At 44.0% G+C, this 23,344-nt stretch overlaps 1 protein-coding gene across 1 annotated transcript in view; it reads right to left on the bottom strand.

Annotated features, from left to right (window-relative positions):
- Nucleotides 1-23,344, bottom strand: part of MTFR1 (mitochondrial fission regulator 1) — a 252,410-nt gene that overhangs the window by 154,690 nt on the left and 74,376 nt on the right. The window lies entirely within an intron of this gene.

The following is a 23,344-nucleotide window of genomic DNA, read 5'->3' as shown; positions in this document are numbered from 1 at the left end:
ACAAGTTCAAGATATACTGCTCACTGTTCTACAAAACAAAGTCACATCACTACCAGAACACACCTTTAAACTGCCTATTAATACATAATCAACCTCTAAAAACAAGCAGCAAGCCTATGATCTACTCACTGACACACAAACCGGACTTACTCTTCATAACTGAATCAAGGATGGGAAATGACATGGCTCCAGTGCCGCATGAAGCCATTCCTCCAGGCTATCAAACTATCACACAAAATTGTATAGGCAAAAAAGGAGGTGGATTAGCGGTTTATATTCAAGCAAACAATAAATCTCAGCAAACTGGATGACATTTCTAGGTTGTGAGGCCCGCATTGCCAGATGCAAGCCTACACCAACTTCCTCTTGTAACTTCCTCCTCCTTTACAGACCGCCACTTAGCAATGCACCTTTCCAAGACATGTTTCTAGACAATTTCAAACCTTAAAATACTATACTCCAACCTATGCATGCCTGGGGACCTAAACATTTGGTTTGACAAACCCAATATGCCCAATCCAAAAACTATCATCACTGGCCTAGTCACACTGAACCTACATCAGATCATACACAATACCACACACATCTATTTAATTTTTGCAAATCCTTTCCTAGATAAATTACCACAAATCAGCACACCCAAGACCACCCTACATGCATCCACCTATCGACCATGAAACAAACTCAATTTTGAATATTTAGAAACACAACTAACAGCCAACACAGATCTAGACACAATTAATTCTGCTCAAAAACGTTATGAGTGGCTACAGGAAACTTTCAATATCCTAATACCACCAAGAACAACAAAAGAAAACAAGAAGCTTGGAGAAATGAGAAACTGAAAAAGATAAAAACAACAAATCAGAAGTCTCCAACAAACCTGGCTCAAAACAACAGCAATCAAGACACACTTAAAACGCAAACCTAACAGAATATACAAAGGGTCAAAGTTGCTAAAAATAGCTACTTTTCACACAGAATTCAAAACGCTAAATCTGCAAATAAAGAATTTTATAAAATTCTCCTAGAATTTTGTAAACCTAAATGCACAGAAGAAACTCATCCCATTACTCAAGAATTCACAGACAAACTGGTAAATCATTACAAAACCGAAGCAGACATGTTGAACTCCTATTTAAAACAAAAGAAAACCACCAGCACCAACCCATTTTCAAAAATCCCTTCCAAGAGTAAGACAAGCTAGCCTCTGCATTCCTTTGAACAAATATCACAAAGTGAATTTATGGATCTTGTCAAAACAAATAGGCTTTATGACTGTAGTCCACCACACATTTTCAAGAACATTCTTTTGCCTACCTCTGGTACAACACCAGTAAGAATCATTATCACTAAATCTTTATCTACAGGAATCTTTCCAGAAGACCTAACAAAAAAGGCATACATATGCCCATTAGTAAAGAAAACAAACCTGGACCCTCATGACCCCAAAACTACAGAAATTACAGATGGACCTTTCCTGGGCCAATTGACAGAAAAAGCAGTATTCGCCCACATGTCACAATTCACTGAAGTTAACTCCATATTTCATGTTACCAAACTGAATTCCATCTAGGAAGAGGCACAGAATCTGTCCTCATTGCCAGCTGAGATTACCTTAACCCCTTCTATGCCATGGACATAACTGTTACGTCCTGTCGGTGACTTGTGGGGGAGAGCTAGTGCTCCTCCCATGGGCCATCCACCCACACCCCCAGGTAGGGATGGTTGCAGACGCACTTCCGCTGCCACCCCTAAACCCCCCTTGGGGAAGGGTCGCACCCCTTTGTGGAGCATTAGGTTGGCTGTTTCTGTCCCGCTTTGGGGCAGATCGGCCATTTTATTTAAGCCGATCTGTCCCTAAGGGGGGCAGAAACCCACTAGATCCCAGGGATATTTTATTTTACATAAGTGGAGCGGCCCCTTATGCCAGGGTCGCTCCTCATGGGGACATTTATACTTTAGGCCATTTCTACCCCCCATGGGGGCAGATCAGCCTATTTTTATTAGGCCCATCTGCCCCCAAGAGGAGCAGAAACCACTTTACACCAGGGATTGCTTTATTATGATTTTATATACGGGGAGCGGACCCTTAGGCAAGGGTTGATTCCCAAGGGGGCATGATCAGCCTATTATTATTAGGCCCATCCGCTCCTCAGGGGGGGGGCAGAAACTTCTAGGCACCAGGGATTGTTGTGTGTGTGTTTTGTTTGGGGGGCTGCTCCTTGGGCAAGGGTCGCACCATATGGGGGCACATTACTGTTGGCCATTTCTGCCCCCTTGGCAGAAACCACTTAGGCACCAGGGATAGTTGTGTGTGTTTTTTTTTTTGTTTTTGGGGGGGGTGGAGGGGGAGGTAGGAATCCCCCCCTTGGGCACGGGTCGCTCCCCTTTGGGAGGGTGTTCATTTTGGCCATACTCCCACCCCAAATAAATGGGAACAAAGTTGTTATGCCCACTGTGGGGCAGATAGGGTAATTACCCCCAATCCACCCCTGGGTGGAAACCCACTAGATGCCAGGGAATTAAAAAAATATATATGGATGGGAATTAAAAAATATATGGATGGGTGAGGGCTGGCAAACGCTATGGGCATGGTTGTGCCTTCCACCCCAAATGAAGGGGGTAACAGTCTTTCAGCCTCCTCCCCCCTGAAAACCAAAGCACCTCATCCCAATAGTAAGGAAGAGGACACTTGACTGTTTTGAGTTTTGATTTTATATATGGGCCAAGAGAGCTTGGCTAAATCCTAACATCGTCCCACTTGGAACAGTGAGGGGCTGCACTTTTTGGACTTTGGTTCGCTGCCATCTAGAAAAACCTACCAGACCCTAGACATCTGAAAAGTAAACATCTGGGTGAATGCAGGGTGGTGTGATTCATATGCACCCCACACCATTTTCTTACTCACAATGCTCTGCAAAGCTCCAACTTTGCTCGAAATCACACATTTTCCCTAGATTTTTGTGATGGAACCTTTTGGAATCTGCAGGAATCCACAAAGTTCCTTCCATCCAGCATTGTCGCATGTATAACGATAAAAATTCTGCCCCGCTTGCCAGCATAAAAACTTTGGAGAAAAAAAAAAAACCTGCCCCTTTGGACCTGCTCTGGTCCCCCTCAATTACTACATGTTTTTGTCCCTTCCCTGTCGCAGGCACTTGGGCCCACCTACATAAGTGAGGTACCATTGTTATCGGGAGACCGAGGAAAACGATGGGTGGTAGGAAAGTTGTGCTGGTGTGATCCCACAAAGAAATGAGGAAAATCTGATTTTCAAGCTAAATTTCAGGGAGGTTTGCAGGGGATTCTGGGTAAGAAAACATTGGGGGATCCACACAAGTCACACCTCCCTAGACTCCCTCAGGTGTCTAGTTTTCAGAAATGTCTGGGTTTGGTAGGTTTCGTTAGATGACTGCAGAGCTCCGAACTAAAAACGCAGGCCCCCCCCTTGCAAAAACAGGTAGTTTTGTAATAGATAATTTTGATGTGTCCATGTTGTGTTGTGGGCACTTCCTTGTCACGAGCCCTAGGCCTACACACACAAGTGAGGTACCATTTTTATTGGAAGACTTGGGGAAATGCTGGGTGGAAGGAATTTTGTGGCTCTCCTCAGATTCCAGAACTTTGCAGCACCGAAACGTGAGGAAAAAGTGTTTTTTAGTCACATTTTGAGGTTTGCACAGGATTCTGGATGACAGAACCCAGTGAGAGCCCCACAAGTCACCCCATCATGGATTTCCCTAGGTGTCTAGTTTCTAAAATGTATAGCTACAGCCCAAAATGCACAGCTAGGCACTTCGCAAAAAACACGTCACTTTTCATTGGAAAAAATGTGATGTGTCCATGTTGCGTTTTGGGGCGTTTCCTGTTGGGGCACTAGGCCTACCCACACAAGTGAGGTACCATTTTTATCGGGAGACCTTGGGAAATACAGAATAGAAGAACAAGTGTTATTGTCAATTGTCTTTCTCTAAATTTTTGCCTTCCAAATGTAAGACAGTGTGTAAGAAAAGTCATTTTGAGAAATACCCTGTATTTCACACTCCGGAGAGAGGGTGTAGCAACAACACTTAACAAATCTTTCATATTCTGGACAATATCATTGGCACCAAGAAAAAAGCTCTCCTGTTATCAATAGAGGCAGAGAAGGTGTTTAATCGAGTACACTGGCACTTCTTGAACAAACTAGAACTAGGCCCTAAATTTAAAAACTGGATCCCATGCAGCTTCTCTCAGCCTTTGGCTAGAGTAAAGGTCAACTATATTCTTTCTGACAAGGTGTGCAAGGGCCGCCCCCTTTTGTTTGCATTATACATGGAAACTCTGGCAGACAAAATTAGGGCCAACCCTAACACTGTTGGGGATCTCAGTTGGCAGGCATGAACAAAGGTAGACTCTACATTGTCAGACCAGCTGTGTTCAATCCCAGGTTTACTGACGGCGCATAACCATTTTTGGGCAGGTATTCAGCTTCAATATGAACTCACAAAATCCCAAATATTGACTATGTCTACCCCAGAAGACACATGATGCACTATGGCACCTTGGTACACTGGAAGCAACACACAATACTTGGGGATTAAAATTTGCCCCTCTCAAGATAAAACAGCAGACCACAACTGCGCCGAACTACTGGCCCTTAGAAATCACCAATCAAGACATGTCTGGTCTAGCCTGACTCGGCAGAACTAAAGCTATTAAAACTACTCTTCTGCCCAAAATGCCCTATGTGTTATAAACTCTAAGCGCAGGCCCCATAGATCCTGGATAGGATGCAGATATTTATCTGGAAGGACTAGAAGCCTTGATTGGGGAGGAAACTTGCATATTTTTCTTCGAAGGCATATTTTTCTTGGCACTACACAATCCCACAAACTATCTTCCAGCTCAACTTAGACAGATAATTAGATGGAGCAGAAGTGACTCTGTAAAGCACTGGTGCGTCACAGATCAACACATCAGTGGGAGTCACTATGGAAAGAGCCATGCTTGGGCAGAGAACATAAGTGTGAGGCAGCTACTCCTTACTGGTCAGTAGATCTACATTACAAGCCTGGGACAGGGGGTATGAATGAAGGGATTTCCATGCCTATCCCGCTGACACATATCATAGGGACACCGGAATACACGCAAGCTGCAACTGAGTAGGCAGACTTGGAATGACAAAGTGAACTGTCAAAGAATGAGGTGCATTTATAATGCAGCACATATAAAATGTTTTTAACAGATTAAGGTAGACACTGGAGTCCTGGAGAAAGAAAAACTGAGTTATTGCCATATAAGATTTTGCCACTCTCTCTACATGCCTATCCGATGTCGCTAAATGGATGGCGAACAGCAAACTCAAGTTAAATGAGGAAAAAACTGAGGTTATGTTGGTAGGACATTTTTCATGTTTGAAGCCACCTGCCTTAGTCTCAGCTGGACTAAATGACCTTGCCTGGCCCAAAGATAATATAAAGAGTCTAGGTTTCTTGCTGGACTCTCGCTTCACAATGGAATGCCACTCGAAGAAATTGGCGGCTACTTGCTTTTACTTATTGAGGACGGGTAGGAAGATTTTCACTTTTCTTCCCTTTGTAGCTAAAAGGCTCATTGTCCAGGCCCTGAGATACTGTCTCGCCTAGACTATGGGAATGTTTTGTTCTCCAGTTCTCCTTCCTATGTGCTAAAGAGACTACAGGTGGTGCCGAATGCTGCTGCCCACCTTCTAACTGGTACCCCCGAGACACCACTCGGCTAAATCTGCTCTGTTCTCCCTTCACTGGCTCCCTATTGAACAGCGCATTAACTTTAAAGCCACCTGTTACATGCATCGTGCACTCCACAATAGGGGTCCCGCCTTTCTCAGGCACATTATAACTTCTTACAACCCCCACAGATCTTCCTCCGCTTCTTTGATCAATACACTTTGGTTTAATAAAGTAAGATGGGGTGGCATGTTGTTTGCCTTCAAGGCGGGTCACCTATGGAATTCTTTACCATAGAGCTTCGATCAGAAAACTCAGAAACTTCAGTTTCATAAAAACCTCAAGACCTTTCTTTTTCCTTTATAGCCTGTCAGCTTTATCCGTTCAATGGTCCTGCATTAGCGCTGGGAGGGCTCCAGGTAGCCATGTGCTTTAAAAATATCTAATAATAATAAGGAACAGAGTCACTCAGACCTCAATTTCACACTAAGGTAGTTGGCACTTTTGAAAAATCAGTCGTAATCAAGAGAGATGTCCAACAGCAACTAGTGAATATTTATTAGTTCCTTAGAAGCAGACCCTCTCTTGACCCCGGGGAAGACCACCGCACAAAAAAAAGATAGGGAGCCCAGGGAGGTGGTGGTCCCAATGGCTCTAACAAGCAAGAGGAAGGAGGTCCGTGCAGCCCCCCTCCAATGTATAAATAATGCCCCAGGAGATGGTGGTCCCTATGGCTCTTAATAGCCCCTGGGTGGTGGTGAGGAGCCGGGACGGAGGGGGTGGCATGCATGGCCCTGCATTGATTGGTAAATTTGGAGAAACCCAAGGCAGCTTAAGTCTAAGCTAGTCCACTGTATGCTGCTTGACTCTACGCCACTCCAGTGTATGCCAGTCCACTCTACTTCATTCTACACTATCCCATTGGATCCCACTCCACTGTATGATATTATACTCTATCCCATTCCATGGTACACTACTCCAGTCTACATTATTTCACTGTACACCACTGCACTGTAGGCTATTCTATTGTATGCTATTCCATTCTATTCTATGCCACTCTACTGTATTCCAATGTACACCACTCCATTCTACACTATCACTCTTAACACAACTTCAATCTTTGCCCCTCTACTGTATGGTATTCCATTCCCCAAGCCACTGAATGCTATTACACTCTACCCCCATCCCACAATACACCACTTCCCTGTACGCCACTGCACGCTATCCCACTTTATACAGCTACATTGTACACTATTCCACTTCCGCGCCACTCCAGTGTACTTTTGTCCACTTTAGGAAAACTTCACCCTACAAAACTCTACTACCCTATATCACTCCACTCACTCCACTATCCCTGTACATTCCACTATCCAAATTTGTACTCAACTCTATGGCCCGTACACTTTATTGTACAACACTTTTCTCTACAACAGTTACCAACACTGTAGGCCAGAGGGGGGCAGTGGAGTCGCAGGAAGGGGGCGTGCGTTCCCCAGCCTCACTTCTAAACGTCTGCTCTTCGCTTTGGATTCGAAATACTGGTTTCTCAGGAGGCTCGCTGAATGGAGGACATCGTAAAAGAAGCCAATCATAATGTGGCTATGTCATCAATTACTTTTCTCCAACCAGAAAGACTGCAGCGTGGATACCAGGAAATGCCTGCGAACTGAGTCAATAAAGATGAACCAGCACCTTTGGAATTCAGGCTGTACTTCATGGGACTTCTGCAATAGTCTATGTCGTCACAGCTGCCTTCAACTCCGTCCCGTTGCCTTGCTTGGTCGTCGCTGCTGCTTTCACCTTGTGTCCTTTTTTTTTTTTTTTTTTTTTTTTTTTTTTTTACTTCATCCTGGTAGCTGCCTCTGTACTAGGATCTCCTCTGTATTCCTCTTGTTGGTTTCCAAGGCAACTGAAGCTTCCCAGAACTAATAGGTAAGCTTCCTCTTCCCCGCATCATCCACCATGCCCTGGCTTTTCACCTCGCAGACTTACACTCAAACTATTATACACACAAGCAGATTCCACTTTGTTTTCCTGATTGAGCCATATGGGGGGGTTGAGGGTTGAGGCAAAGGCTCCTGTTAATTTTTATTACTTTGCAATGTTGCAAATTGTCGGTGTTCTTTCCATTTTCATTCTTGTAGCAGCAATTTAATATGACGCTTTGTTCAAATATGGATGCCACCCTTTCCAAACAAAAGTAATGGTAATTTGTTCCCCTTAAAATTCTGCAAAGGCTTGGGCATTATTTTTAACATGGGGAATGCATGGATTTGAGATCCAAATCACATCATCTTCACAGAGATGAGCAGTTGTGCTGGAAAGGAATGGGTAAAGGTGAAGACAGTATGCCTCGCATTCTGTGTGTCTGTTACCTTTGACACACTGCATTACTGAATGTTTTACAAGTCTTCTGCTCATATAGAAGACATACCACCATTTGTGCCTGCAATAAGATTTTACGGCCGAAAAAAAGCACATGTGGCTCACTGCTGAATGTTACCTTGGAATATTTTCTATTGCTGTTTTATCAAATATCAATTTGTGCCAAAACTGTTTTCTCGTGGCGTCATTTACTATGACTGTTCTTTCCAGGCCCTCTGAGATCTTTCTCTACAGACCCGCAACCATGTATTCTACCCTCAAAGGTGAATGTTACCACCATTGGGTGATTTTGTGGGTAGCATCATCAAGGGATCTCCATTCCCTTCAGTATCCCATCATCCAAATGAACTGAAGTATATCTCAGTGAGGTGAGTAAAAGAAAGCAAGTTAAAATTACCTTATATCCTAAATTCCTATTTATTAGTGTCCATACAAAGGATATGGGTAAGATTAAAAACAGGTGGTGTTGTGAGGATCAGCAATGAATCCTACTCAACTAAAACTAAGGTCGACTTGTTTCAGCCTGACATGGCCACTCCGGGTCCATGGCTTTCATCAGGACCTATTGTTAATTAGTACCTACAAGTTTCAAGTAATCACCAAAGATCTGTAATGCCATCCTGGTTGACTTGGACTAGGACGGCATTACAGATGTTTGGAAGATTTTGATTGCTTCTTCAAAAATAGAGGCCTTTTCCTGTGGTGGGATAGAGGGAGAGTTCCCATTAAGATTCCCCTCTGTGCTCCCAATGTTGTGGCACTAGTTGAACCACAAATCATAACTAAATTTGGTGATAATTCGAAAGTTGCAGGTAATCTAATTAACAAGAGGTCCTGGTGAAAGCCATGGAGATATCCTTCAGTTCACTTGGATACCAGGATACTGAAGTGAATGGAGACCACGTGATGATGCTACACATTAAATCACCCCCGTGGTAACATTGACCGTTGAAGTTAGAATATGTGGTTGAGGGTCTGTAGAAAAAGATCTCACAGGGCCTGGAATGATATAGTACGAGGGCCCACTTCTTTTGGTTATTAGTGTTTGGACAAAGAAAGCTGAGTTAACATTAGAGACAGCTTCTTTCTCCCTCCTTTACTGGTTTATATGGTCTGCGAAAGTTTGTAAGCAATAAATCAGCATAAATCACACAGGTGGTGGGGGGGAGGGGGGGGGAAGAACAATGGCATGCGAAAAAACAGCTATCTGTCTCACGTCAAGGCCAGGCTCTCACATAATCACTATTTGTGCTGGTTTGGAAGCTACCCAGACTACCTGTGTGATCTTGAATAAAGTAGTGTATCTGTTCTGTTCGATTATCTGTGGTTGGTACCGGACTCTGGGAACAATTAACTTCACACACAAAAGCGAAGCAACTGGTGTGTCTGTTGGCTTTCATCTTTAGACAAGTGTGTTTTGCTACCTTTCACAACTTCTCTTCTGACCCTCACCCTGCGAAGACCCTCCCAAGATGAAGGCTCAGGTGAGCCAGTCTGGCTGTGCATCATATTGCCCTCCACCTGCACCAAGTGCATAGGCACACATGTTCACAATGGATGCCATTCTCCCTCCAGACACCAAGCCTCCCAGTGACCTGAACTTCTGCCCTGCAAGGAAGGGCACTTTGTGAACAAGGCCCTGGTCATCTGCTAGGGACACTTGGGGAGCCATGAGCATAGATGGTTTGCTTCAAGATGACCTGTGTACATAGCCCAAGCTCACATATCACAAGGGTACACCCCATGGCCGCCCTTTTTCCATATGAACATAATTATAGCCTAGGCGACTAGACATCGTGGCAGCCAGCCTCTTATTTTTTCAGTCTTCAGAAGTTATAGTTCACTTGGCAAGACGGTTACCAAAAACTGAAACAAATAAAACCCAAAAGAAGAACAGGTGAATTGGTATGACCATGCGACCCCAGCCAAATATACCTGGAGCACCCTCCTCTGCTGCCACCTTCCTTGTGAACAGAGATACAGCTTGGGTCACTAGATCTGGCAGTTACTAAGGCCTCCCAGGAGGGGGCATGAAACCTCTGCACAGTCATTTTGAGGGGGGGCGCAATCGAGCTCTCTAGTGTGGAAGCTTACTAATAGCGCTATGCCCAGTCTTCGAGAAAATTCCAAGCACTTTGGTTTCGGACGGCCTTTAAAAGCTTCTTTTAGACTGCTGGCGACTAAAAACACACTTGGGCAGTGATGATGAATGGATAGGAAATTAGACCATACTGCATATCTGGATGGACTTTTACCTACTTTGACTTTTTCCTGCTAGAGGAAACCAGGCTTATAGCCATGCATTACCCGAGCAGACCCTTCTATTCTTCCCCACAACCCCTCCCAAAAAAAAAAAGAAGAAAAAAAAAGATTGCAAAAGCCCTTATTGGACGTTGACTGTGCAGAGCATCAACTGAATGAGCTGGTAACCCACTCTGCAGGGGCTTTCACCTCACTGTGTGCACACCATGTGATACTGGCTAATCACAAATGAGAAACCCCCTTTAGTCACCAGCTCCTTCTTTGCCCTTACACTTTTATTACTTCCCCGGGGGACTCGACTTTGAGGTGTTTTTCACACTCTTTCCTTTTTACAGTGCTGAATTTACAGACACCTCAATTCGTCTCAGCCCACTGTACGTGGGTTACTCATTTAGTTTGCTTTTTCTTTGCAGTGTTTTAAATGAGGTAAAAAAGGAGGAGTCTCTAAAAAGAATTTGGCCAAAAAGGTTAACTAGGAATCCTTCATAAAAGGTGTGGCCTGTGCAATTACGTGTGAGGCTAAAAACATACAAATTTGAATCCTGTGCTTGTGCCATTGAGTTTTCCATTAGTGGATCTAGATACATCACACAACAACACATACACCTAAAACAGGGCAGAGCTGTTGGCTTTACCAATGCTTGTTAGCTAGGATTTGTATTTTTAGGCAATAACACAAATCAGTAACAATTCCCATTCTTTCATCCACATCACTGTCCTCTGCAATCAGTGCTACTCCTGCCACACAGAGACAATAAACCATGCATGTGTAAATCAATGTATAGAAAATGTACCATAAGACAATGAGGACTACAAGGTGTAGGAGTCAAGTCATCCACACTGGTAGACATTACATTTTAAGAGAGCTAGATGAAGAGAAGTAAAAACTCAAGACTTCAGATATAACACAGTGGTTGGGGTTGGCTTCACTAATAAGAATTTATTTCCACCCAAACACACTCTTTTTTTGCAACTATATGGTAATGAAAGACAGAGAAAAACTACAAGTTCCTAACAAACAAGTTAATTACCTTCGGTAATGCTTTTTCTGGTGGATACACTAGCTACCTGTGGATTCCTCACCCTATGAATTCTCCCAATGCGCCAGCATTCAATGGAAAATCTTCTTTCTAGCTCTCCCTCTCGACGAGGACGTCACAATTGCACGGCTCCCACGCAACTCCGTCTGACGTCATCGTGACAATAAGCGGTCCTCGCCGGCATGCTGACATCAGTTTCACCCATTTTTTACGTGCCTTTAAGGCAAACAGGTGAAAAACGACCTCACAATAGCTCAAATAAATACACACATAAAAACATACTGATGTAACACAATTACAACAATCATTTATATAAAAAAATTATCAAAACATATATACACTTGTAACACAGAAGTCTTGGTATGACAAGACAGGCAACGGGGAGGCAGGTTGGACTGTGAGGAATCCACAGGTAGCTAGTGTATCCACCAGAAAAAGCATTACCGAAGGTAAGTAACTTGTTCATCTGAGGGATACAACTACCTGTGGATTCCTCACCTTATGAATAGAGTCCCAAAGCAGTACCGCACTCTGAGGTGGGTGCCCGACGGATCAAAACAAGAAACCCTGCAACACAGAACGTGCAAAATGGCCGTCCCTCCTAACCTCTGAGTCCAAGCAATAATGCTTCTCGAAAGTGTGGAGGGACGTCCAAGTTGCTGCCTTGCAAATATCCACCACCAGAACCCCTCTAGTCAGGGTCGAAGTGGCAGACTTAGCCCTGGTCGAATGGGCTCTAATACCCTCAGGAGGAACCTTCTTTGCCAACGAGTAACAGATCTTAATGCAAAGAATGACCCACCTAGATACAGCTCTTTTATGGACCGCTCTGCCCGTCCTCCAACCGAAAGTCCCTTGTCCTCTCAATATAAAAACTGAGAGCCCTTCTGGGGTCCAAACAATGGAGTTTCTCTTCCGCCTTTGAAGGTTGAGGAGGAGGGTAGAAAGATGGAAGGGTAATGGACTGCCCCATATGGAAAGGAGTGACAACTTTAGGGAGAAAAGCCGCCCTGGTTTTCAGCACCAATTAGTCAGCAAAGAATGAAGTAAAGGGAGGTTTAACGCCAAGGGCCTGAAGCACACCCACACACCTAGCAGACGTAATAGCTATCAGGAAAACCGTACTAAGAACTAAAAATCTTAACAGACAAGAATGTATGGGTTTAAACGGCAAATCCATTAAAAAAGTCAAAACCAGATTTAAATCCCACTGAGGCATAAGAAACCGAGTGGGAGGAAATGTATTTGTCAAACCTTTTAGGAACCTAATAACAATAGGCGATTTAAACATGGAGAGTTGATCTGGAAGGCAAAGAAAGGCTGACAGTGCCGACAAATAGCCTTTAACAGTTGCAACTGCACAACCCTTCTGTGCTAAAGTTAAAGCAAACAACAGAACATCAGACAGATGGGCTCTCAAGGGATGAATTTGTTTCTCTCCACAACAAGCCACGAATTTTGCCCACCTGCCGGCATAAACAGTCTTAGTGGAGTGTCGCCTGGCCGATAAAATAACATCCACTACCTCTGGTGGGAGAGAGAAAGAACTCAAATTGACCCATTCAATCTCCAGGCATGAAGGTTCTGGAGGTGGGGTGTAGAACCTGCCCCTGCGAGCGGAGATCTGCCCTGAGAGGGAGACGGAGCGGAGGGCACAGTAAGAGTTGGAGAAGGTCCGTGTACCACACCCTTCTCAGCCAATCCAGAGCTAATAAAATGACTTGAGCTGGATCTTGGCGAATCTTCCTCAAAACCCAAGGTATCAAGGGTATTTGTGGGGAGTGGGGGGTGTGATGCGTAAAGCAACTGGTCGCACCAAGACATCTGAAACGCATCCCCCAAAGCTCCTTGCACCGGATACTTAAGGCTGCAGAACGACAGGCAGTGCGCATTCTCCCGAGTGGCAAACAGATCTATCAGCGGAGAACCCCCACATCCGAAAGATGTGACGGACCAGATCCGGAGAGAGACGCCACTCGTGATCGGCCGAGAAATACCGACTGAGACTGTCCGCATGTATGTTGAGTACTCCGGCCAGATGATTCGCTACTAAGCAAATCCAATGGTCCAGAACTCAGGACCGGAGCCGAAGAGCCTCTCTGCAGAGAAGGTACGACCCCACTCCTCCCTGCTTGATTATATACAACATTGCAGTAGTGCTGTCTGTCAAGACTTGAACTGACTGACTGCGAAGGGACAGGAGGAAGGCCTTGAGAGCCAGACGTATCGCCCGCAATTCTAACAGATTGATATGAAAAGTCCGTTCCACTGGAGACCAAAGACCTTTGATCTCCAGGTCCCCCAGATGAGCTCCCCACCCTAAAGTGGAAGCATCCGTTATGACCGTGGCCACCGGAGGAGGCAGTGAAAACGGCCTTCCTTGGGAGAGGTCGCCGTCCACAGCCCACCATCGTAGATCCGCTGCAGCGTCTCTGGAGATCGATATCGACTCCTCGAGATCCCTTTTGTGCTGAAACCACTACTTGCGGAGGCACCATTGGAGAGCCCTCATGTGCCAACGTGCATGAGTGACCAACAGAATGCAAGAAGCGAACAGACTGAGCAGGCGCAGGACCTTGAGAACTGGAACAACCGCTCTATTTTGAAACACTGGAATCAACGCTGAGGTGGAGGATAGGCCTGATTCAATGTTGCATCCAGAACTGCCCCTATGAACAGGAGGCGCTGAGAGGGCTCCAGGTGAGACTTTGGCACGTTTATCGAAAAGCCCCGACTGAACAACTGAGTTGTCATCTGCAAATGATGCAGCACGAGCTCTGGAGACTTGGCTTTGATCAACCAATCGACCAGGTAAGAGAATACCAATATTCCCTTCATTCTGAGACTTCCTGCAACCACCGCCATCACCTTCGTGAAGATTCAAGGTGCGGAAATAAGACCAAATGAAAGGATCGCAAACTGATAGTGTTGCGACCCCACCACAAACCGGAGATACTTCCTGTGCGACTTGAGAATAGGGATATGAAAGTAAGCATCCTGCAAGTCAACAGACACCATGCAATCCTCTTCATTCAACGCCAGAAGTACTTGCGCTAGAGTCAGCATCTTGAATTTCTCCTGCTTGAGGAACCAATTCAAAATCCTTGGATCCAGGACTGGTCTCAATCGACCATCCTTCTTGGGAATCAGGAAATATCTTGAATAACAACCCTGACCCCTTTCCTGCTCTGGAACAAACTCCACTGCACCTTTTGATAACAGGATTTGAACCTCCTGTGCAACAACAGGAGATGGTCTTCCAAACAAAACGAGGGACTGGTAGGGAAGGGAGGAGGGAACTCCTGAAAAGGAAGAGCATATCCTTTCCTCACAATATTTAGAACCCAGGATTCTGATGTGGTTAACTCCTGCAGAGAAAAAGACGTAACCTTCTCCCAACAGGAGAAGTATGGCTCAAAATGGGAAGAAAACTAGGGCTGCTTCCCTTGGTGTTGTCCCTCAGAGGAAGAGGATGATGCAGGGTGCTGCTGAGTGGCCCCTCTTGTCCGAACCCTCCCCCGCCCTCTAAAACATCTATATGGGAGGCTGGCAGGCTGTTGGACTGTAGACTGGGGTCACCCACGGTAAACAGCTCCACGCCAAAACCCCCTAAACCTCTGAAAGGACCTGAAAGGGTTAGTAGTAGACAGCTGCAGACACAAAGACTTTGCTGTGGCCCTACTGTCCTTAAAGCGTTTGAAGGCAGAGTCAGCTTTAGCTCCAAACAGCTTCTCTCCATCAAAAGGCAGGTCCAATAGAGTGGTCTGGACCTCTGAAGAAAAGCCAGAGGACCTCAACCACGCATGGGTCCTGGTAGCAATAGAGGTACCCATCGCCCTGGCCACCAAATCTGTAGAATACAGACCAGACTTGATAATCTGATTAGCTGCAGCATGAGCGTCTGACAGGAGTTCACCTTGCATCTCCTGCGGCAAGTCTGGAGCCATAGCTTTAGCCGTGTCCATCAGGGCATGCACATATCTACCTAACACACAGGTAGCGTTTGCTGCTTTTAGGGCCATACTACAGGCCGATTGCTCCATTCTCTTAGAGTCCCTGTCCTAGGGAATCATAGGGAAGGAGCCTGGTGCAGAATGTGTGGAACATGAGGCCTGAACCACCAGACTCTCTGGGGTGGGATGCTTGAACAAAATTCCCAGATCTCCAGGAGCCACCCTATACCATCTTGCCACAGATCTCTTCACAGCTGGGGACGACACAGGCTTCCTCCATACCTCTAAAATAGGCTCCGTAAGAGCAGCATTAAATGGGAGCAATGGTTCTGCTGAGGCCGAAGAAGGATGCAGGACCTCGGTTAAAATATTTGTTTTTACCTCAGCAGCAGGCAACGGCAGATCCAAGAAATTTGCCGCCTTCCTGATCAAAGAATGGAAAGAGGCTGCTTCCTCTGTAAACTTCCCTGGAGAAGAAAGGTCCCATCCCGGGGAAGTGTCTAGCCCACTGGTCAAGTCTAGGCCTTGATATTCCCCCTGGGGCTCCACAATCTCTCCTTCTTCCAGGAGCTGTCTTTGGTACTCCTGCTCCTCTAAAAGCCTTAGTGCTTTTCTGCGCGACCTCAGCCTGGGCTCCAACCTTGGCGTCGACAGATTTAGCCGACGTCAATGACACCGGCTTCAAGACTGGGACCAGGAGAATAAGGAGACACACTACGGTCCAATCCGGATCCATCTGGCGACGGAGCGGATCCCATCGGCGCCGTGGACACCTGAGGCTCAGTCATCGGCGTCAACTGATAAGGTGAAGTCGATGGCGCCGCAGGTCTATAAGGCGAAGTCATTGGTGCCGAACCGGCACTCTCAGCCGGATAAAAGGGCATAAACGGCGCCACCTTGTAAGGAGCCGGGGAACCCAATGTAAATGCCAAAGGACCAGTGGGACCAGCCGGTGCACCAGCAGGGGCCAAAGCATTATACATGGCATTTAAAAATGCCTCTGCATCTGCTCCCGGAGACGGGAAGGCAGGATACTGCTGGTCTTCATACAGCACTTGCGCCGGCTGAGCATCTGAATCCTGCACCCCAGGTGAAAAGCGAGGACTCTCTTGAGGCGCAACCACCTCGAAGACAGACGACGCCAGAGAAGCCTGAGGGCTTTGAGGCTGTGGAGTCACTGAAGGACTAACCTCCCACGGCGCAGTCTAGATGGAGACCTAGACCTTGAGCCGCTTCTTATGTTTTTTCGAAGAAGTGTGAGAAGACTATCTACGATTACTGCTATGTCCTTTCTTCGCCTTAGCCAAAAAGAGTTTGGCTTCTCTCTCCTTCAGCACCTTCGGATTCATGCTTTGGCAGGACACACACTCCAATGTCATGCTCTGAACTTAAACACCAAAGGCAATCATCATGAGGGTCCATAACCGACATGCGACCCCCGCACTCCCGACAAGGCTTAAACTCCGACTTCCTAGGAGGAGACATTGTAACCAGAGACAAGAGGGAACACCTTCGAAACAGTAGCAAGAGCTACGAGAAAACCGTTAGCGCCTAAGGCACGGAAAAAAGGGAACTGACGTCAGCACGCCGGCAAGGATCTCTTACTGTCACAGTGACGTCAGGCGGAATCGCTTGGGAGCTATGCAATGTGACATCCTCGTTGATGTGGAGTGCTGGGAAGAAGATTTTCCGTTGAATGCTGGCGCATTGGGAGAATTCATAAGGTGAGGAATCCACAGGCAGTTGTATCCATCAGAACTATGTCTTGTGTGCAGCTGTTTGTTGCCAGTTCATTGCTCGCCATGCGACATTAAGGTCTTAACTTAGTAACAAATGGATCTCTGTGACAAAAGCAGTAACCCACTGAGCTAGCTACATAAAATACAGTTCTATAATCTGCATGGTACATATGTTCTGCAGCACAGCCCTTTAACCCTCTATGCTATTTTATGGTGAATCAAAATGGTGACTAGACAAAACTCAGCCTCTCTCCAGCAGGTACATTAATCACCAGAGTTACAGGTCATTATTTTTTGTTTTTTATTAACATTACCAGTTTTTGATTTGTGTTAGTGCAGTGCTTTGTGGCAATTACAAGTAAATGTAAAATATCGTATTCATATTTTATAGTACTTTATACTGCAGTTTAGCTTTTTCTAAGTGTTGCAAATAACTCTACAAAACTGTATGCCACTCAACTCCTGTCTATACCCCTTCCCACCACTGTACATGACAGTACTACACTGTAAGCCAGTGTACAACACTCTACAATACTTTAGTCCACTATACACCCCAGTATTCAACTCTCTGTATGCCACTGCACCCCACTTTCCAATACTGTGTGACACCACAACACAGTACTCCAATTTATGACACTTCACTCGCTGTATGCTATGCCTCTTCACTCTACTCCACTGCCCTATAGTCTATTACACGCCTCTCCCCACTACTTTATCCCAACTCTACACCACTGCAATATAGTCCACTTTATGCCACTACACTGTCCGACACTCTACTCCACTGTATGCAACCCTACTCTTCAACACTGTTTTACACTCTACTACAGTATGTCCATCCTCTCTAACACATTGTATGACACTCTGTGGGAGCCGTTTTTATTTGTGTGTGGAGTCTACTTTGTCTTTCGCCTGTTTTAGGATAGTCAATGATGATAGGGCCTGCAACATGTGTGCAGAAGTTGGATAACCTCAGATAAACTAATCCACTCTGCTGAACAGCTTGCAACACAAGGCTTGCTCACAAGATACATTACATGATATGCATTATCTTGTTCGCCAAGCAACAGCCAGACATATTAATGACCATATATAGCTAAGGCCTGCATTTCACTGGGCTAGGGATTGTGAAAAATCAATTTGACGATACATTGGAAAGTTCCAACCACTGGGCATGTGAAGATCACACCTGCTGCCATCTTGTATCATACTTGTAACATGAGCCAAAATTTCATTAGGATAGGCTGGATGCCTAATGCTTGTGTGGGTTTTGCATCTTCTGATCAACATCAGACCATGTATTTCTCAATAATAATGAAGAAATCACCTTTTTTCTGTATCATGATTGGATGTGTATTTAAATGCCTTTTGCGGTATTTATGTTTAAAAGACATGGTGAAAGTTCCGCAAATTTGACATGCTGCTACAACGCTCATGTTCTGTGACTCGCGTATAAATGCTGCTTATGAAACTTGACAATTGTCTGTGTTTCTTTAATTCAGCTTCTACTCTACGCTACCCCATTCCAGTGTACTCCACTCCATTATACTCCACTCTACTACTCTGTCCCACTGTATTGCACACCACTTTATACCCCTACACTGTCTGACACTACTCCACAGTATGTAATGCCACTCAAACACTCTACACCCATTCACTCTAAGCTGTATGACCACTTGACGATGCACCACTTAGTTTCCCCCTTACGGTACACCCCTCCACTATATGACACAGCACTCCACAACACTCTATTTGTGGATACTCCACCCTATGACACTCCACTTCACCCTACTGCACTCAAACACTCTACTCCAATCTAGGATAGTCTACAACACCCTACTCTACTGTTTGACATTCTATTGCACTGTACAACTCACTACTCCAGTCTACGATACTTGACTTCACTATGTGAGACACCATGCCACTACTCTATATAACACTTTACTACACTGTACGATATGGTCCTACACTCTACTCAATTCCAATCTACAATACTCTAGTCTATGACAACAGACATTACAACACTCCTCCACTGTACTACACTCCACATAACTCTCCACTTGCAACACTGGACTCTACACTTTGAAACATATTTTAATTAAAAAGCTTTAAAAAAAAAATGAAATTCAATGAAAAAAATAATGGTCAAAGCTTAGTTATAAAAAAATAAAATAATTTCCCTACACAAACCAAGTTTAAACATCACAAACTTTAAACATTCTGAAGTTACAGTTCTAACTTTAATTTACAAATTATCCACTACCTTCAAATTATTATATGTAGCAGACCTCGTTACATACTCTTTTCAGGTCGCTAACTAGACAACACTCACTAGAACTCGCCACTCTACCCTGGCCTGTGCCCCCACAGATAATGATACTCCATTGTACAATACTATACTGTACGAGACTCTCTGCCACTCTACAACACTAAACTATATGACACTTTACTCCCCTGAATTCCACTTTATGCCACTACACTCTATAACTCTGCTACATTCTATGCCACTCTACAACATTCTACTCGATGACTCGCCCCTCCACCGCTCTCCATTTCATGACACTCCACTCGACAACACTATACAACACTCTGGTCTACTTTTTGACCCCGCCACTACACTGTAAATAATGCCCCTCCACTCTGCAATACTCCACAATACGACACGACACAGCATGCCATTTCACTGTTTCACACTTTATTCCACTGTGTGCTAACTCACTCCACAATACTCAAAGACACTAGACTCTACCAAGCTCTCCTTCACTGTAATAAACTCCACTTTACAACACTCCAATCAATGACCCTCCACACTGTGATTTGAAATACCTTTTAATTAAAAAATTAAAACCATTAACGTACAATGGAAAAACAAAAGGTTAAGGATAATGTATAGTTAGAAATACAGTATGTATTTTTCCTACAAAAACAATTTAAAATACACAAACATAAAAAATTGTAACATCAGAATTAGAACGTCAATTTATAATTTACGCACCACCTTTAAATGATTGTAGGTCAGGCACCTCCGAACACAGTCTTGTTACCTCACTCGCCACACTACATTAATTGTAACGCATGCCTTTTCCATGCACTGTTTGTACCCCTGCATACTACATCACTTATAGCATGTCGGGGATGTGGAATTTAAAAAATATCTACTTGTCAATGGGACAGGCTGCGTCAAATCTACTTCTCCTGTTAAAAAAAAAAAAAAATCCACTTGTCCCTTTGGTACCACAATTAGTTCGCCAACAAATTATGGCTGCAGTTTCATTATATAAGAGCTCTGATATTATCCTATCCGATTATGCCAGCGCTCATACAATAGTACAGCTTGAACACTAGTAATTCCCTTCTTTATTCACCTCTACACAGATCACATACAAAGGCTGGAAGTAGCGGTGAGCAAAAGTTCCTGGGATGGAATGCCCTTTTGAATCTGTGTAAACCTACTAACTTGCATGTTTTAAGGGGTTTTCATCAGTTCTTCTCTGATCTTTCCCCATACTGAGATAGGTTACAAATGTACACCTGACAAGGGCAGAAGCAAAACTTCTTCCAGGGTTTTTTTGAAAAAAAGTGGCTGCAGGAAAGTGAACTTGTAAACGCTCAACAAATGCTTTCATGAGCGACTTTAGACATGCATATTTGCTTGTGCTAAAATGCAGTTTACAAATATATTTTTTTAGGAGTTCTGGCCTATTTCTGCAAATTCTTATGAATTCATGAGTCATAAATCTGCACTATTGCAAGATGACATATCCCATGGATGCCCTTTTGGGACTTTCTATGAGAAATGGGCCCATAAGTATGTCTGGCGTTAACAAAGACCTTTTGTTTTTAATAAAATGCTATATAATTATCTATCAGCTGGCCTCACTGTGAGCAACAGAATTCTGCTTTTTTCACCAGGAGCATACCTGCTCATAAAGTAATTTTGTTCCATGCCAGGGGCTATTGAGCAATGTGTGCTTTTTGAGACCAAAAAATGTTTAGTCTTTTTCCTAATATTTGTTGTAATGGTGTGCGCCTGGCAACTTCCACAACAAGAAGGGTTATTAAAACCATGTCAAAACAAAACACACATTGACAAAACCAAAAGACTGACCACCAGTGTTGGATATATTGGCTTTGACAATTTTCATGTGTCCATAATCTTGTTAAAAATTATTACACTGATTTTTCATTATGAATATTTTCGCATGCATCAACACGTTTTACTAAATGGTGCTTCAAAGAAATGGTACCTGAAGTTTCATAGCAGTTTAGCAAACCTTTTTTTTCCTAGTTGCCTGTTTTGGTGAAACTTATTTTGAAAGCAAAGAATCAAACTTGCTTTCAAGCTACTTCTAATATCTGCATCTGATCAGAGAGCATTCTGGGAGCATTATAAGTAGCTTTTTATTGTTAATCTTTGCAATCGTCTGTACACATTTTCATAATAAAACTACTCCCAGTAGTGCAGTCAGAGCTTAAAATATTTCCTTAGAGGGCGCTCACCCTAATAAAGGCTTTGCATTAATGAACCACGAATACAAGATTGAACAGCATTAACATCAGCACCCAAATCTTACCTTAACTGCAGACAGTGCCCTTCCCTGATCCATAATGTGATACTGTAATATAGCCAATTTGTGCTGCGGGGGGTGAGCCTACTTGTTCGATGGACTAAACATGTAAATTGGTTGTCTTTGAACCCCAAACATGTCCTAGGCGCGAGGTTATAGGAATTCCACATCCCTGCCTGTGAAATCATAGCATTCTTAACAACACTTATAACTTCTAAACCAACATTTGTCAACATAGTGCATGGCAGCGTGGCGAGTTATAGTTAGTATGGTCTGTTTTTTCTAGTTAGTGAGCTGAAAAGTGTGTAACGAGGTTGGCTACTTATGATAATTTGAAGGTGGGGAATACACTGTAAATTAAAGTTATAACTAACTTTAGAATTTGTAAAGTCTGTGTAGTTTAAACTTAGTTTATATAGGGGAAATAGGTTTTCCTACCTATAATATACATGAGAGAGAGAGACACACACACACACACACTAACTCACTGTGCCACTGGAATCAAGTTATATCTGGCTGAAGAACCTTAACGAGAGCAAAACTAGTCCCTGGTCGCTTGTGTTCCGGTTAAGGGAAGACCTGACCTGGCAGTTCAGGCTGGACTGTTCGCATGAGGAGCAGGGTCAAGGCTGATTTGCATACGGCTGGGTCCAAACTGAGGTGGCATGGTGGTCAGAAAACAATGGATTAGGGTGCAGCTCTGAGCGACTGCCAGTAGAAGAGATTAGTTCAACCACTCCATCCATCACCTTGTAGTTTTTCTAATTTAATAAACTATCAGACCTCGTATCCGATTTTTGTCTGGCTGTGGATGTCTGCCAATACATACCTTGCCAAAGACAAAGAGCCTACATAGATTATTCAGTTGTCTGTTTTAGCAATTGTGTACAGACACGTCAACACATACACTAGCAAGTTTATTATCAGCTCTTACTCTTCAACTTCCGAAGTCATCTGTTATTCTCCAGAACGTTAGCTTTTAATGAGTTCAAAATAGGTCAGTCAAGTTTTTCTACAATACGAGCGAAAATTGTCTGCCTTGCATTGTATGTAATTAGCAGTAAAACAAACCTACTTGCGTTTACCCCTGCAATGCAGAACTCTGGATATTTATGGGCCTTGAAATACTAAGGATTACGAAATGTAAGAAACTTGCAACAAAGACGGATAGAAGGCAGCAGGAAATGAAACCGCTTTAGAGGACAAACGTTATGTGGATTATAGGTTCCTCCTCTGCACACTTTCATGTAACTTCAGTACTGTTGGCTGCGCTTAAACCAACTACAACTGTCCATAGGCTGGCACTGTTTGCCACCAAGGATGGTGTTTGAGGGCAAGATTCAAACAGACCACGATCTAGAAGTCTTAAGCAAAACAAGTTCTTCACACACATACAGGATTCTAATCATGTGTTGATGAATGTGACATTATTCTTCATTGAGTTCATTAAGTCATATGCAAACACAGCGTTGTAATTGATGCATGCATACAAAACAATCCACATGCTGAATATCTGGCTAAATAGAATATGCCACAGATTTCATATCTTGTAAAATGCTCATGGGGAGGTCACCTCTTTGAAGCAAACAAAATTCACACAACTTAGATTTAATACGCTTTTATATTTATTTGGGCACTCATCAGGTCTAATTTTGCTTTCACAATTTGGGATGCTAACATCAAGATCGTTCAACTTCTAAGCTGGTC

The sequence above is a fragment of the Pleurodeles waltl genome, chromosome 2_2, assembly GCF_031143425.1.
Source record: "Pleurodeles waltl isolate 20211129_DDA chromosome 2_2, aPleWal1.hap1.20221129, whole genome shotgun sequence".
Taxonomy (NCBI): domain Eukaryota; kingdom Metazoa; phylum Chordata; class Amphibia; order Caudata; family Salamandridae; genus Pleurodeles; species Pleurodeles waltl.
Note: the sequence above shows the minus strand (reverse complement) of the source record. Positions and strands in the feature narration are given on the sequence as shown.